Below are 18,771 nucleotides of genomic sequence, written 5' to 3' on the forward strand. Positions count from 1 at the left end.
AGTCACTCCAAAATGAAGCTCGTGGGAGGTTTTTGAATTTCCATGTTTGAAACCAAAAACAACTTCTCTTCCTGCATGCTTGCCTTCATAAGACAGAGTTTAGGGTTAGGGGTAGATATATATATGATTTTATGGTTTGAATATGTCTAGACCTTGTTTATCAACTTGAATAATGCTTACTATGTATATATGACATAAGAATGCTATGTCCTTTGTTTTTCATTCTTTTGATTTTTTTCTGAATTTTTATGCCCATTTGAATCTTTTGGTCAAATCCTAGGTTTGACCCAGATTTAAACAAGTTTAAAACATGAAAATGAAAAGGGAAGCTTGTATCCTTCTTAGTCACTCTAAAATGAAGTTTTTGGGAGGTTTTTGAAATTTCCATGTTTGAAACCCAAAACCACTTCTCTTCATGCTTGAGTTCATAAGACAGAGATTAGGGTTAGAGGTGGTAGATACATGATTTGTATGTTTTGAATATGTCTAGAGACCTTGTTTATGATTACTATATATATGACATAATAAGACCTTGGTTTTTCATATTTTTTTTTTTGATTTTTTGAATTTTTATGCCCATTTGAATCTTGGTCAAATTATAGGTTTGGCCAAGATTTGAACAAGTTTAAATCATGAATATGAAAAATTAAGCATCTATCCTTCTTAGTCACTCCAAAACTCTTGGGAGGGTTTTTGAAATTTCCATGTTTGAGACAAAAACCACTTCTCTTCATGCATGCTTGACTTCATAAGACAGAGTTTAATTAGGGTTAAGTTAGGGGTAGATATATACATGATTTTCTGGTTTGAATATGTATAGGCCTTGTTTATCAACTTGAATGCTTACTATATATATGACATAAGAATGCTATGTCCTTTGTTTTTTCATTCTCTTGATTTTTTCTGAATTGTTATGCCCATTTGAATCTTTTGGTCAAATCATAGGTTTGACCAATATTTAAACAAGTTTAAAACAAGAATGAAAAGGTAATCATGGATCCTTCTTAGTCACTCTAAAATGAAGCTTTTGGGATGTTCTTGAAATTTACATGTTTGAAACCCAAAACGACTTCTCTTCATGCTTGACTTCATAAGACAGAATTTAGCGGTTAGGGGTAGATACATGATTTGTCTAGTTTGAATATGTCTAGACCTTGTTTATCAATTTTAATGCTTACTATATGACATAAGAAGACTATATGTGCTTTGCTTACTATATGACATAAGAAGACTATGTGATTTGACCAAGATAATTTAAACAAGTTTAAAACAAGAAAATGAAAAGGGAAGCTTGTATCCTTCTTAGTCACTCGAAAATGAAGTTTTTTGGGAGGTTTTTGAAATTTCCATGTTTGAAACCCAAAACCACTTCTCTTCATGCTAGACTTCATAAGACAAAGTTTAGGGGTTAGGGGGTAGATACATGGTTTGTCTAGTTTGAATATGTCTAGACCTTGTTTATCAAATTGAATGCTTACTAGCTACATGACATAAGAAGACTATGTACTTTGGTTTTTCATTTTGCTGTTTTTTCATTTTCTGTCCATTTGAATCTTGGTTAAATCCTAGGTTTTGACCATGATTTATACAAGTTTAAAACATGAATATGAAAAATTAAGCATCTATCCTTCTTAAGTCACTCCAAAATGTAACTCTTGGGAGGGTTTTTGAAATTTCCATGTTTGAAACCAAAAACCACTTCTCGTCATGCATGCTTGACTTTCATAAAATCGACCGAGATTAGGGTTAGGGGGTAGATACATGATTTGTCTGGTTTGAATATGTCCAAACATTGTTTATGAACTTGAATGCTTACTATATGACATAAGAAGACTATATGCTTTTAAAATTCAAACATATGGTAAGCATTCTTATGTCATATAGTAAGCATTCAAGTTGATAAACAAGGTTTGGACATATTCAAACCAGACAAATCATGTATCTACCTCCTAACCCTCAACTAGCTCGGTCGATTTTATGAAAGTCTAGAATGAAGAGAAGTGGTTTTATGGTTTCAAACATGGAAATTTCAAAAAAACTCCCAAGAGTTACATTTTGGAGTGACTTCAGAAGGATAGATGCTTAATTTTTCATATTCATGTTTTAAACTTGTTTAAATCATGGTCAAACACCTAGGATTTGACCTAGATTCAAATGGGTAGAAAATTTAAAAAAATCCAAAAAATGAAAAACCAAAGTATATAGTCTTCTTATGTCATAAGCATTCAAGTTGATAAACTAGGTCTGGACATATACAAACTAGACAAACCAGTATCTACCCCCTAACCCCTAAACTCTGTCTTATGAAGTCTAGCATGAAGAGAAGTGGTTTTGGGTTTCAAACATGGAAATTTCAAAAACCTCCCAAAATCTTCATTTTAGAGGTGACTAAGAAGGATACAAGCTTCCCTTTTCATTTTCATGTTTTAAACTTGTTTAAATCTTGGCCAAACCTAGGATTTGACCAAAAGATTCAAATGGGCATAGAAATTCAGAAAAAAATCAAAAGAATGAAAAACCAAAGGACATAGCACTCTTATGTCATATATATAGTAAGCATTCAAGTTGATAAACAAGGTCTAGACATATTCAAACCAGAAAATCATGTATATATCTACCCCTAACCCTAAACTCTGTCTTATGAAGTCAAGCATGCATGAAGAGAAGTGGTTTTTGGTTTCAAACATGGAAATTTCAAAAACCCTCCCTAGAGCTACATTTTGGAGTGACTAAGAAGGATAAATGCTTAATTTTTCATATTCATGACCATGGTCAACCCTAGGATTTGACCAAGATTCAAATGGGCATAATTTAAAAAAAATCAAAAAATGAAAAACCAAGGCACATAGTCTTCTTATGTCATATAGTAAGCATTCAATTAAGTTGATAAGAAAGGTCTAGACATATTCAAACCAGGAAAATCATGTATCTACCCCCTAACCCTAGCTAAACTATGTCTTATGAAGTCAAGCATGCATGAAGAGAAGTGGTTTTTGGTTTCAAACGTTTAAGCCAAAAGCCCCTTTTCAAATATTTCAAACTTATTCAAATTTGGTTCAAATTTGAAAGACATACAAGTTATAGCACACATAGTGCATACATTTTCACACATACTGCACTTGATGCTAACCCTATAGTTTGAGGCCATTTGGATGAGGTCGAAAAAAATCTTGGATTAGAATCGTGTTGTTCGAACCCCGTAGTTGGATTTTTTTTGAACCTTGATCTATAGAACTGGGCAAAACCCTAGTTTAATCTATTTAATTATAGATTCGTATATCGATTTTTCTATAGTACCTTTTTATTATTACTATGCAGCACATGTGTGTTTGCCCGTCGAGTGAAACTCGGAGGAAGAGGGATCGCTCGGAAGGAGAGAAGAAGGGAGAGCATTATGGTGTCTCCCCTTTTTCGGGTGATGATGTTGACTGTTGTGCAGAGTTTGTCAGTGAGCAGGAGGTGCGAGCGAGTGAGCGCTCGAGCGAGGCCGAGAATGAGAGAGATTTTTTTATGAGAGGGACAACCGAAGGATCCTGAAGGACCCAAAGACGTCCAGTACGCATTCTGATGCGTCTTCTCTTGACAAAGAAGATGGCTGGGAGTTTGCGTACCTATTGCACGTGACTTGTGCTCACTGAAGTGTGGGAGCTCATGCATGGGCACCACACGTAAGTGACAGACCTGTTGGTGTAAAAACTCGATTTATTATTATAGTGCATTAGAACAAAGTTTCCTATGGATTCAAAGGGTAGGAAATCCAAGTTAACTCATTTACATCCATGAAGCAAAGTTAACATATCTATCAGTTGGTACATTTTGGAGTGACTAAGAAGCATCCATGCTTACTTATTCGTTTTCACGTGTTAAACTTGTCTAAATCTTGGTCAAACCAAGGATTTGACCAAGATTCAAATGGGCAGAAAAATAAAAAAAAACAGAAAAATGAAAAACCAAATCAAATAGTTTTCTTATGTCACATAGTAAGCATTAAAGTTGATAAACATGTTGCCAAACTATTTCAAGGGCTATTTTCTAAAACACTAGTATGGCAGTATGGTATTTTCCCTAGCTATGTAGAAAATGATGAACAATCCATGCCTTTTGATTGCCTTTTTTGAACCACCTTTGGCTTGAATTCAAATTTAGGTAGGGCAAAATCATGCGGGGAGGGGACGAGTGTTTCTTTTGGATGCATCGCTCGTATTTGCAAGTTTTTGGGGTCCCACAAATTTAGGGTAGCATCATGCATGCCCCCTTCCCCTACCTTCCCGAGCTGAAAAATGTGTTAGCCAAGTAGTAGAATGGCATGACCAACAAGTTTCAAGTAAAATTTTGAATATAACCAAAATGTACCAATTGATAGATGAGTTAACTTGGCTTCATGGAAAAAATACTATCATGTAAATGAGTTAACTTGGCTTCCCTACCCTTGGAACCATAGGAAACTTTGTACTTATACGATATAATAAGCACCCCAGTTTAAATCATGAATCTGAAAAATTAAGCATCTATCCTTCTTAGTCACTCCAAAATGTAGCTCTTGGGAGGGTTTTTGAAATTTCCATGTTTGAAACCAAAAAACCACATATCTTCATGCGTGCTTGACTTCATGAGACAGAGTTTAGGGTTAGGGGTATATACATGATTTTCCTGGTTTGAATATGTCTAGACCTTGTTTATCAACTTAATTGAATGCTTACTATATGATATAATAAGACCTTGGTTTTTCATTTTTTTGATTTTTTTGAATTGTTATGCCCATTTGAATCTTTGTCAAATTCTAGGTTTGACCAAGATTTGAACAAGTTTAAATCATGAATATGAAAAATTAAGCATCTATCCTTCTTAGTCACTCCAAAACTCTTGGGAGGGTTTTTGAAATTTCCATGTTTGAAACCAAAAACACTTTTCTTCATGCATGCTTGACTTCATAAGACAGAGTTTAGGGTTAGGGGTAGATATATACATGATTTTCTGGTTTGAATATGTCTAGACCTTGTTTACCAACTTGAATGCTTACTATATATATGACATAAGAATGCTATGTCCTTTGTTTTTTCATTCTCTTGATTTTTTTTCTGATTTTTTATGCCCATTTGAATCTTTTGGTCAAATCCTAGGATTGACCAATATTTAAACAAGTTTAAAACAAGAAAATGAAAAGGTAATCATGGATCCTTCTTAGTCTCTCTAAAATGAAGCTTTTGGGATGTTCTTGAAATTTACATGTTTGAAACCCAAAACGACTTCTCTTCATGCTTGACTTCATAAGACAGAATTTAGCGGTTAGGGGTAGATACATGATTTGTCTAGTTTGAATATGTCTAGACCTTGTTTATCAATTTTAATGCCTACTATATGACATAAGAAGACTATATGTGTTTTGCTTACTATATGACATAAGAAGACTATGTGATTTGACCAAGATAATTTAAACAAGTTTGAAACATGAAAATGAAAAGGGAAGCTTGTATCCTTCTTAGTCACTCGAAAATGAAGTTTTTTGGGAGGTTTTTGAAATTTCCATGTTTGAAACCCAAAACCACTTCTCTTCATGCTAGACTTCATAAGACAGAGTTTAGGGGTTAGGGGGTAGATACATGGTTTGTCTAGTTTGAATATGTCTAGACCTTGTTTATCAAATTGAATGCTTACTAGCTACATGACATAAGAAGACTATGTACTTTGGTTTTTCATTTTGCTGTTTTTTCATTTTCTGTCCATTTGAATCTTGGTTAAATCCTAGGTTTTGACCATGATTTATACAAGTTTAAAACATGAATATGAAAAATTAAGCATCTATCCTTCTTAAGTCACTCCAAAATGTAACTCTTGGGAGGGTTTTTGAAATTTCCATGTTTGAAACCAAAAACCACTTCTCGTCATGCATGCTTGACTTTCATAAAATCGACCGAGATTAGGGTTAGGGGGTAGATACATGATTTGTCTGGTTTGAATATGTCCAAACATTGTTTATGAACTTGAATGCTTACTATAAGACATAAGAAGACTATATGCTTTTAAAATTCAAACATATGGTAAGCATTCTTATGTCATATAGTAAGTATTCAAGTTGATAAACAAGGTTTGGACATATTCAAACCAGACAAATCATGTATCTACCACCTAACCCTCAACTAGCTCGGTCGATTTTATGAAAGTCTAGCATGAAGAGAAGTGGTTTTTGGTTTCAAACATGGAAATTTCAAAAAAACTCCCAAGAGTTACATTTTGGAGTGACTTAAGAAGGATAGATTCTTAATTTTTCATATTCATGTTTTAAACTTGTTTAAATCATGGTCAAACACCTAGGATTTGACCTAGATTCAAATGGGTAGAAAATTTAAAAAAATCAGAAAAATGAAAAACCAAAGTATATAGTCTTCTTATGTCGTAAGCATTCAAGTTGATAAACAAGGTCTAGACATATTCAAACTAGACAAACCAGTATCTACCCCCTAACCCCTAATTAAACTCTGTCTTATGAAGTCTAGCATGAAGAGAAGTGGTTTTGGGTTTCAAACATGGAAATTTCAAAAACCTCCCAAAATCTTCATTTTAGAGGTGACTAAGAAGGATACAAGCTTCCCTTTTCATTTTCATGTTTTAAACTTGTTTAAATCTTGGCCAAACCTAGGATTTGACCAAAAGATTCAAATGGGCATAGAAATTCAGAAAAAATCAAAAGAATGAAAAACCAAAGGACATAGCATTCTTATGTCATATATATAGTAAGCATTCAAGTTGATAAACAAGGTCTAGACATATTCAAACCAGAAAATCATGTATATATCTACCCCTAACCCTAAACTCTGTCTTATGAAGTCAAGCATGCATGAAGAGAAGTGGTTTTTGGTTTCAAACATGGAAATTTCAAAAACCCTCCCTAGAGCTACATTTTGGAGTGACTAAGAAGGATAGATGCTTAATTTTTCATATTCATGATTTAAACTTGTTTAAACCATGGTCAAACCTAGGATTTGACCAAGATTCAAATGGGCATAATTTAAAAAAAATCAAAAAATGAAAAACCAAGGCACATAGTCTTCTTATGTCATATAGTAAGCATTCAATTAAGTTGATAAACAAGGTCTAGACATATTCAAACCAGGAAAATCATGTATCTACCCCCTAACCCTAGCTAAACTATGTCTTATGAAGTCAAGCATGCATGAAGAGAAGTGGTTTTCGGTTTCAAACGTTTAAGCCAAAAGCCCCTTTTCAAATATTTCAAACTTATTCAAATTTGGTTCAAATTTGAAAGACATACAAGTTATAGCACACATAGTGCATACATTTTCACACATACTGCACTTGATGCTAACCCTATAGTTTGAGGCCATTTGGATGAGGTCGAAAAAAATCTTGGATTAGAATCGTGTTGTTCGAACCCCGTAGTTGGATTTTTTTTGAACCTTGATCTATAGAACTGGGCAAAACCCTAGTTTAACCTATTTAATTATAGATTCGTATATCGATTTTTCTATAGTACCTTTTTATTATTACTATGCAGCACATGTGTGTTTGCCCGTCGAGTGAAACTCGGAGGAAGAGGGATCGCTCGGAAGGAGAGAAGAAGGGAGAGCATTATGGTGTCTCCCCTTTTTCGGGTGATGATGTTGACTGTTGTGCAGGGTTTGCCAGTGAGCAGGAGGTGCGAGCGAGCGAGCGCTCGAGCGAGGTCGAGAATGAGAGAGATTTTTTTATGAGAGGGACAACCGAAGGATCCTGAAGGACCCAAAGACGTCCAGTACGCATTCTGATGCGTCTTCTCTTGACAAAGAAGATGGCTTGGAGTTTGCGTACCTATTGCACGTGACTTGTGCTCACTGAAGTGTGGGAGCTCACGCATGGGCACCACACGTAAGTGACAGACCTGTTGGTGTAAAAACTCGATTGATTATTATAGTGCATTAGAACAAAGTTTCCTATGGATTCAAAGGGTAGGAAATCCAAGTTAACTCATTTACATCCATGAAGCAAAGTTAACATATCTATCAGTTGGTACATTTTGGAGTGACTAAGAAGCATCCATGCTTACTTATTCGTTTTCACGTGTTAAACTTGTCTAAATCTTGGTCAAACCAAGGATTTGACCAAGATTCAAATGGGCAGAAAAATAAAAAAAAACAGAAAAATGAAAAACCAAATCAAATAGTTTTCTTATGTCACATAGTAAGCATTAAAGTTGATAAACATGTTGCCAAACTATTTGAAGGGCTATTTTCTAAAACACTAGTATGGCAGTATGGTATTTTCCCTAGCTATGTAGAAAATGATGAACAATCCATGCCTTTTGATTGCCTTTTTTGAACCACCTTTGGCTTGACTTCAAATTTAGGTAGGGCAAAATCATGCGGGGAGGGGACGAGTGTTTCTTTTGGATGCATCGCTCGTATTTGCAAGTTTTTGGGGTCCCACAAATTCAGGGTAGCATCATGCATGCCCCCTTCCCCTACCTTCCCGAGCTGAAAAATGTGTTAGCCAAGTAGTAGAATGGCATGACCAACAAGTTTCAAGTAAAATTTTGAATATAACCAAAATGTACCAATTGATAGATGAGTTAACTTGGCTTCATGGAAAAAATACTATCATGTAAATGAGTTAACTTGGCTTCCCTACCCTTGGAACCATAGGAAACTTTGTACTTATACGATATAATAAGCACCCCAGTTTAAATCATGAATCTGAAAAATTAAGCATCTATCCTTCTTAGTCACTCCAAAATGTAGCTCTTGGGAGGGTTTTTGAAATTTCCATGTTTGAAACCAAAAAACCACATATCTTCATGCGTGCTTGACTTCATGAGACAGAGTTTAGGGTTAGGGGTATATACATGATTTTCCTGGTTTGAATATGTCTAGACCTTGTTTATCAACTTAATTGAATGCTTACTATATGATATAATAAGACCTTGGTTTTTCATTTTTTTGATTTTTTTTGAATTGTTATGCCCATTTGAATCTTTGTCAAATTCTAGGTTTGACCAAGATTTGAACAAGTTTAAATCATGAATATGAAAAATTAAGCATCTATCCTTCTTGGTCACTCCAAAACTCTTGGGAGGGTTTTTGAAATTTCCATGTTTGAAACCAAAAACACTTTTCTTCATGCATGCTTGACTTCATAAGACAGAGTTTAGGGTTAGGGGTAGATATATACATGATTTTCTGGTTTGAATATGTCTAGACCTTGTTTACCAACTTGAATGCTTACTATATATATGACATAAGAATGCTATGTCCTTTGTTTTTTCATTCTCTTGATTTTTTTTCTGTTTTTTTATGCCCATTTGAATCTTTTGGTCAAATCCTAGGTTTGACCAATATTTAAACAAGTTTAAAACAAGAAAATGAAAAGGTAATCATGGATCCTTCTTAGTCTCTCTAAAATGAAGCTTTTGGGATGTTCTTGAAATTTACATGTTTGAAACCCAAAACGACTTCTCTTCATGCTTGACTTCATAAGACAGAATTTAGCGGTTAGGGGTAGATACATGATTTGTCTAGTTTGAATATGTCTAGACCTTGTTTATCAATTTTAATGCTTACTATATGACATAAGAAGACTATATGTGCTTTGCTTACTATATGACATAAGAAGACTATGTGATTTGACCAAGATAATTTAAACAAGTTTGAAACATGAAAATGAAAAGGGAAGCTTGTATCCTTCTTAGTCACTCGAAAATGAAGTTTTTTGGGAGGTTTTTGAAATTTCCATGTTTGAAACCCAAAACCACTTCTCTTCATGCTAGACTTCATAAGACAGAGTTTAGGGGTTAGGGGGTAGATACATGGTTTGTCTAGTTTGAATATGTCTAGACCTTGTTTATCAAATTGAATGCTTACTAGCTACATGACATAAGAAGACAATGTACTTTGGTTTTTTATTTTGCTGTTTTTTCATTTTCTGTCCATTTGAATCTTGGTTAAATCCTAGGTTTTGACCATGATTTATACAAGTTTAAAACATGAATATGAAAAATTAAGCATCTATCCTTCTTAAGTCACTCCAAAATGTAACTCTTGGGAGGGTTTTTGAAATTTCCATGTTTGAAACCAAAAACCACTTCTCGTCATGCATGCTTGACTTTCATAAAATTGACCGAGATTAGGGTTAGGGGGTAGATACATGATTTGTCTGGTTTGAATATGTCCAAACATTGTTTATGAACTTGAATGCTTACTATAAGACATAAGAAGACTATATGCTTTTAAAATTCAAACATATGGTAAGCATTCTTATGTCATATAGTAAGCATTCAAGTTGATAAACAAGGTTTGGACATATTCAAGCCAGACAAATCATGTATCTACCACCTAACCCTCAACTAGCTCGGTCGATTTTATGAAAGTCTAGCATGAAGAGAAGTGGTTTTTGGTTTCAAACATGGAAATTTCAAAAAAAGTCCCAAGAGTTACATTTTGGAGTGACTTAAGAAGGATAGATGCTTAATTTTTCATATTCATGTTTTAAACTTGTTTAAATCATGGTCAAACACCTAGGATTTGACCTAGATTTAAATGGGTAGAAAATTTAAAAAAATCAGAAAAATGAAAAACCAAAGTATATAGTCTTCTTATGTCGTAAGCATTCAAGTTGATAAACAAGGTCTAGACATATTCAAACTAGACAAACCAGTATCTACCCCCTAACCCCTAATTAAACTCTGTCTTATGAAGTCTAGCATGAAGAGAAGTGGTTTTGGGTTTCAAACATGGAAATTTCAAAAACCTCCCAAAATCTTCATTTTAGAGGTGACTAAGAAGGATACAAGCTTCCCTTTTCATTTTCATGTTTTAAACTTGTTTAAATCTTGGCCAAACCTAGGATTTGACCAAAAGATTCAAATAGGCATAGAAATTCAGAAAAAAATCAAAAGAATGAAAAACCAAAGGACATAGCATTCTTATGTCATATATATAGTAAGCATTCAAGTTGATAAACAAGGTCTAGACATATTCAAACCAGAAAATCATGTATATATCTACCCCTAACCCTAAACTCTGTCTTATGAAGTCAAGCATGCACGAAGAGAAGTGGTTTTTGGTTTCAAACATGGAAATTTTAAAAACCCTCCCTAGAGCTACATTTTGGAGTGACTAAGAAGGATAGATGCTTAATTTTTCATATTCATGATTTAAACTTGTTTAAACCATGGTCAAACCTAGGATTTGACCAAGATTCAAATGGGCATAATTTAAAAAAAATCAAAAAATGAAAAACCAAGGCACATAGTCTTCTTATGTCATATAGTAAGCATTCAATTAAGTTGATAAACAAGGTCTAGACATATTCAAACCAGGAAAATCATGTATCTACCCCCTAACCCTAGCTAAACTATGTCTTATGAAGTCAAGCATGCATGAAGAGAAGTGGTTTTTGGTTTCAAATGTTTAAGCCAAAAGCCCCTTTTCAAATATTTCAAACTTATTCAAATTTGGTTCAAATTTGAAAGACATACAAGTTATATCACACATAGTGCATACATTTTCACACATACTGCACTTGATGCTAACCCTATAGTTTGAGGCCATTTGGATGAGGTCGAAAAAAATCTTGGATTAGAATCGTGTTGTTCGAACCCCGTAGTTGGATTTTTTTTGAACCTTGATCTATAGAACTGGGCAAAACCCTAGTTTAACCTATTTAATTATAGATTCGTATATCGATTTTTCTACAGTACCTTTTTATTATTACTATGCAGCACATGTGTGTTTGCCCGTCGAGTGAAACTCGGAGGAAGAGGGATCGCTCGGAAGGAGAGAATAAGGGAGAGCATTATGGTGTCTCCCCTTTTTCGGGTGATGATGTTGACTGTTGTGCAGGGTTTGTCAGTGAGCAGGAGGTGCGAGCGAGCGAGCGCTCGAGCGAGGCCGAGAATGAGAGAGATTTTTTTTTATGAGAGGGACAACCGAAGGATCCTGAAGGACCCAGAGACGTCCAGTACACATCCTGATGCGTCTTCTCTTGACAAAGAAGATGGCTGGGAGTTTGCGTACCTATTGCACGTGACTTGTGCTCACTGAAGTGTGGGACCTCACGCATGGGCACCACACGTAAGTGACAAACCTGTTGGTGTAAAAACTCGATTGATTATTATAGTGCATTAGAACAAAGTTTCCTATGGATTCAAAGGGTAGGAAATCCAAGTTAACTCATTTACATCCATGATGCAAAGTTAACATATCTATCAGTTGGTACATTTTGGAGTGACTAAGAAGCATCCATGCTTACTTATTCGTTTTCACGTGTTAAACTTGTCTAAATCTTGGTCAAACCAAGGATTTGACCAAGATTCAAATGGGCAGAAAAATAAAAAAAAACAGAAAAATGAAAAACCAAATCAAATAGTTTTCTTATGTCACATAGTAAGCATTAAAGTTGATAAAAATGTTGCCAAACTATTTGAAGGGCTATTTTCTAAAACACTAGTATGGCAGTATGGTATTTTCCCTAGCTATGTAGAAAATGATGAACAATCCATGCCTTTTGATTGCCTTCTTTGAACCACCTTTGGCTTGACTTCAAATTTAGGTAGGGCAAAATCATGCGGGGAGGGGACGAGTGTTTCTTTTGGATGCATCGCTCGTATTTGCAAGTTTTTGGGGTCCCACAAATTCAGGGTAGCATCATGCATTCCCCCTTCCCCTACCTTCCCGAGCTGAAAAATGTGTTAGCCAAGTAGTAGAATGGCATGACCAACAAGTTTCAAGTAAAATTTTGAATATAACCAAAATGTACTTGAAATTTCCATGTTTGAAACCCAAAACGACTTCTTTTCATGCTTGACTTCATAAGACAGAATTTAGGGGTTAGGGGTAGATACATGATTTGTCTAGTTTGAATATGTCTAGACATTGTTTATCAATTTTAATGCTTACTATATGACATAAGAAGACAATGTGCTTTGCTTACTATATGACATAAGAATGCTATGTGATTTGACCAAGATAATTTAAATAAGTTTAAAACATGAAAATGAAAAGGGAAGCTTGTATCCTTCTTAGTTACTCGAAAATGGAACTTTTTTGGGAGGTTTTTGAAATTTCCATGTTTGAAACCCAAAACCACTTCTCTTCATGCTAGACTTCATAAGACAAAGTTTAGGGGTTAGGGGGTAGATACATGGTTTGTCTAGTTTGAATATGTCTAGACCTTGTTTATCAAATTGAATGCTTACAAGCTACATGACATAATAAGAAGACTATTTACTTTGGTTTTTCATTTTCTATTTTTTTAAATTTTCTGCCCATTTGAATCTAGGTCAAATCCTAGGTTTGACCATGATTTAAACAAGTTTAAAACATGAATATGAAAAATTAAGCATCTATCATTCTTAAGTCACTCCAAAATGTAACTCTTGGGAGGGTTTTTGAAATTTCCATGTTTGAAACCAAAAACCACTTCTCTTCATGCTTGACTCTCATAAAATCGACCGAGATTAGGGTTAGGGCGTATATACATGATTTGTCTGGTTTGAATACGTCCAAACATTGTTTATCAACTTGAATGCTTACTATATGACATAAGAAGACTATATGCTTTTAAAATTCAAACATATGGTAAGCATTATTATGTCATATAGTAACCATTCAAGTTGATAAACAAGGTTTGGACATATTCAAACAAGACAAATCATGTATCTACCACCTAACCCTAAACTCGGTCAATTTTATGAAAGTCTAGCATGAAGAGAAGTGGTTTTTTGTTTCAACATGGAAATTTCAAAAAACCTCCCAAGAGTTACATTTTGGAGTGACTTAAGAAGGATAGATGCTTAATTTTTCATATTCAGTTTTAAACTTGTTTAAATCATGGTCAGACACCTAGGATTTGACCAAGATTCAAATGGGTGATACGTCTCCGACGTATCGATAATTTCTTATGTTCCATGCCACATTATTGATGATATCTACATGTTTTATGCATACTTTATGTCATATTTATGCATTTTCTGGAACTAACCTATTAACGAGATGCCGAAGAGCCGATTCTTGTTTTCTTGCTTTTGGTTTCAGAAATCCTAGTAAGGAAATATTCTCGGAATTGGACGAAATCAACGCCCAGGGGCCTATTTTCACACGAAGCTTCCAGAAGACCGGAGAGCTAACGAAGTGGGGCCACGAGGTGGCGACACCATAGGGTGGCGCGGCCCAAGCCCTGGCCGCGCCACCCTATCGTGTGGGCCCCTCGTGACGCCTCTTGACCTGCCCTTTCGCCTACAAATAGCCTTCATCGCGAAACCCCCAGTACCGAGAGCCACGATACGAAAAACCTTCCAGAGACGCCGCCGCCGCCAATCCCATCTCGGGGGATTCAGGAGATCGCCTCCGGCACCCTGCCGGAGAGGGGATTCATCTCCCGGAGGACTCTACACCGCCATGGTCGCCTCCGGAGTGATGAGTGAGTAGTCTACCCCTGGACTATGGGTCCATAGCAGTAGCTAGATGGTTGTCTTCTCCTTATGTGCTTCATTGTCGGATCTTGTGAGCTGCCGAACATGATCAAGATCATCTATCTGTAATGCTATATGTTGTGTTTGTTGGGATCCGATGAATAGAGAATACTATGTTATGTTGATTATTAATTTATATCTATGTGTTGTTTATGATCTTGCATGCTCTCCGTTATTAGTAGAGGCTCTGGCCAAGTTTTTGCTAGTAACTCCAAGAGGGGGTATTTATGCTCGATAGTGGGTTCATGTCTCTGTGAATCTGGGGGAGTGACAGAAACCTCTAAGGTTATGGATGTACTGTTGCCACTAGGGATAAAACATTGATGCTATGTCCGAGGATGTAGTTATTGATTACATTACGCACCATACTTAATGCAATTGTCTGTTGTTTTCAACTTAATACTGGAAGGGGTTCGGATGATAACCTGAAGGTGGACTTTTTAGACATAGATGCATGCTGGATAGCGGTCTATGTACTTTGTCGTAATGCCCAATTAAATCTCACAATACTCATCATATCATGTATGTGCATGGTCATGCCCTCTCTATTTGTCAATTGCCCAACTGTAATTTGTTCACCCAACATGCTATTTATCTTATGGGAGAGACACCACTAGTGAACTGTGGACCCCGGTCCATTCTTTACATCTGAAATACAATCTACTGCAATTGTTCTACTGTTCTCTGCAAACAATCATCATCCACACTATACATCTAATCCTTTGTTACAGCAAGCCGGTGAGATTGACAACCTCACTGTTTCGTTGGGGCAAAGTACTTTGGTTGTGTTGTGCAGGTTCCACGTTGGCGCCGGAATCCCTGGTGTTGCGCCGCACTACATCTCGCCGCCATCAACCTTCAACGTGCTTCTTGGCTCCTACTGGTTCGATAAACCTTGGTTTCATACTGAGGGAAAACTTGCCGCTGTACGCATCACACCTTCCTCTTGGGGTTCCCAACGGACGCGTGCTGTACGCGTATCAAGCCGATTTTCTGGCGCCGTTGCCGGGGAGATCAAGACACGCTGCAAGGGGAGTCTCCACATCCCAATCTCTTTACTTTGTTTTTGTCTTGCTTTATTTTATTTACTACTTTGTTTGCTGCACTAAAACAAAATACAAAAAAATTAGTTGCTAGTTTTACTTTATTTACTATTTTGTTTGCACTCTATATTAAAAAACACAAAAAAATTAGTTACTTGCATTTACTTTACTTATTTCATCATGTTTCCTCCTAAGTTTGTTCTTAAAGATGTACCGGTAGGCCGAGGGTCTATCCTTGGGAAAAATAATATAGATTTTTTTTTCACTCATATTAGTACGGTTGAGGATTTTGAAGATAGACACCTGGTAGAACTTGCTCCTACTTATGAAATTGCTGTTGCTTCTTTAGTACACGCATTAGAAGCTAGATTTGTTAATCTTAATCCTGTAATTCAACATATGTTCCTTACACACAGTGATATGGAAGAAGGAGAAAAGAAAGATTTTGTATTAGAAACCCTTCTTAAAGAATTTGGGGGAATAGCAAGAGAAGCTAGAAAAGTCTTCACTAAATATAATATGCTAGGCTCTTATACCAACTTTGCCAGTACCCTTGAGAAGATGGAAAAAGATAGACAAAAGTACACTAATGAAGTTAATTATGAGGGGGATATTAAAACATGAATACCTTGCAAGCTCTTGGGAATGTGCGAGGCACTAGAAAAGAATTTTGATTGGATTGTTCCTGAAGATTTGTTTGATGAGAGTAGCAAGCCTAAGGGTAATGAAAAGGGAGCCTCTGAAACTTACATAGATAAGATACAATGCATAGTTGAGAAAACTCCACACCCGCTGTAGATGCACCATCTTTTGATAATACTTGATATACACTTTCTGCGCCTAGCTGAAAGGCGTTAAAGAAAAGCGCTTATGGGAGACAACCCATGTTTTTACTACAGTACCTTTATTTTATTTTGTGTCTTGGAAGTTGTTTACTACTGTAGCAACCTCTCCTTATCTTAGTTTTGTGCATTGTTGTGCCAAGTAAAGTCGTTGATAGTAAGGTTCATACTAGATTTGGATTACTGCGCAGAAACAGATTTATTTGCTGTCACGAATCTGGGCAAAATTCTCTGTAGGTAACTCAGAAAATTATGCAAATTTACGTGAGTGATCCTCAGATATGTACGCAACTTTCATTCAATTTGAGCATTTTCATTTGAGCAAGTCTGGTGCCTCAATAAAATTCGTCTTTACGAACTGTTCTGTTTTGACAGATTCTGCCTTTTATTTCGCATTGCCTGTTTTGATATGTTTGATGGATTTTTCGACTCCATTGACTTTCAGTAGCTTTGTGCAATGTCCAGAAGTGTTAAGAATTATTATGTCACCTCTGAACATGTGAATTTTGATTATGCACTAACCCTCTAATGAGTAGTTTTGAGTTTGGTGTGGAGGAAGTTTTCAAGGATCAAGAGAGGGAGATGATACAACACGATCAAGGAGAGTGAAAGCTCTAAGCTTGGGGATGCCCCGGTGGTTCACCCCTGCATACATCAAGAAGACTCAAGCGTCTAAGCTTGGGGATGCCCAAGGCATCCCCTTCTTCATCGACAACATTATCAGGTTCCTCCCCTGAAACTATATTTTTATTCCATCACATTTTATGCACTTTGCTTGGAGCGTCTGTTTGTTTTTGTTTTTGTTTTTGTTTTGTTTGAATAAAATGGATCCTAGCATTCATTGTGTGAGAGAGAGACACGCTCCGCTGTTGCATATGGACAAATATGTCCTTAGGCTTTACTCATAGTATTCATGGCGAAAGTTTCTTCTTCGTTAAATTGTTATATGGTTGGAATTGGAAAATGATACATGTAGTAATTTGCTATAATGTCTTGGATAATGTGATACTTGGAAATTGTTGTTCTCATGTTTAAGCTCTTGCATCATATACTTTGCACCCATTAATGAAGAAATACATAGAGCATGCTAAAATTTGGTTTGCATATTTGGTCTCTCTAAGGTCTAGATAATTTCTAGTATTGAGTTTGAACAACAAGGAAGACGGTGTAGAGTCTTATAATGTTTACAATATGTCTTTTATGTGAGTTTTGCTGCACCGCTTCATCCTTGTGTTTGTTTCAAATAGCCTTGCTAGCCTAAACCTTGTATCGAGAGGGAATACTTCTCATGAATCCAAAATCCTTGAGCCAACCACTATGCCATTTGTGTCCACCATACCTACCTACTACATGGTATTTCTCCGCCATTCCAAAGTAAATTGCTTGAGTGCTACCTTTAAATTTCTATCCTCTACCTTTACAATATATAGCTCATGGGACAAATAGCCTAAAAACTATTGTGGTATTGAATATGTACTTATGCACTTTATCTCTTATTAAGTTGCTTGTTGTGCGATAACCATGTTCCTGGGGACGCCATCAACTACTCTTTGTTGAATATCATGTGAGTTGCTATGCATGTTCGTCTTGTCTGAAGTAAGGGAGATTTACCACCAAAATGGTTAGAGCATTGCATATTGTTAGAGAAGAACATTGGGCCGCTAACTAAAGCCATGATCCATGGTGGAAGTTTCAGTTTTGGACAAATATCCTCAATCTCATATGAGAAAATTAATAATTGTTGAATGCTTATGCATAAAAGAGGAGTCCATTATCTGTTGTTTATGTTGTCCCGGTATGGATGTCTAAGTTGAGAATAATCAATAGCGAGAAATCCGATGCGAGCTTTCTCCTTAGACCTTTGTACAGGCGGCATAGAGGTACCCCTTTGTGACACTTGGTTAAAACATGTGCATTGCGATGATAATCCAGGTAATTCGAGCTAATTAGGACAAGGTGCGGGCACTATTAGTATACCATGCATGATGCTTGCAACTTGTAAGATATAATTTACATAACACATATGCTTTATTACTACCGTTGACAAAATTGTTTCTTGTTTTCAAAATCAAAGCTCTAGCACAAATATAGCAATCGATGCTTTCCTCTTTGAAGGACCTTTCTTTTATTTTTATTGTTGAGTCAGTTCACCTATCTCTCTCCACCTCAAGAAGCAAACACTTGTGTGAACTGTGCATTGATTCCTACATACTTGCATATTGCACTTGTTATATTACTTTACATTGACAATATCCATGAGATATACATGTTATAAGTTGAAAGCAACCGCTGAAACTTCATCTTCCTTTGTGTTGCTTCAATGCCTCTACTATGAATTATTGCTTTATGAGTTAACTCTTATGCAAGACTTATTGATGCTTGTCTTGAAGTACTATTCATGAAAAGTCTTTGCTATATGATTCAG

The sequence above is a fragment of the Lolium perenne genome, chromosome 4 (assembly GCF_019359855.2).
Source record: "Lolium perenne isolate Kyuss_39 chromosome 4, Kyuss_2.0, whole genome shotgun sequence".
In the NCBI taxonomy this organism is placed as follows: domain Eukaryota; kingdom Viridiplantae; phylum Streptophyta; class Magnoliopsida; order Poales; family Poaceae; genus Lolium; species Lolium perenne.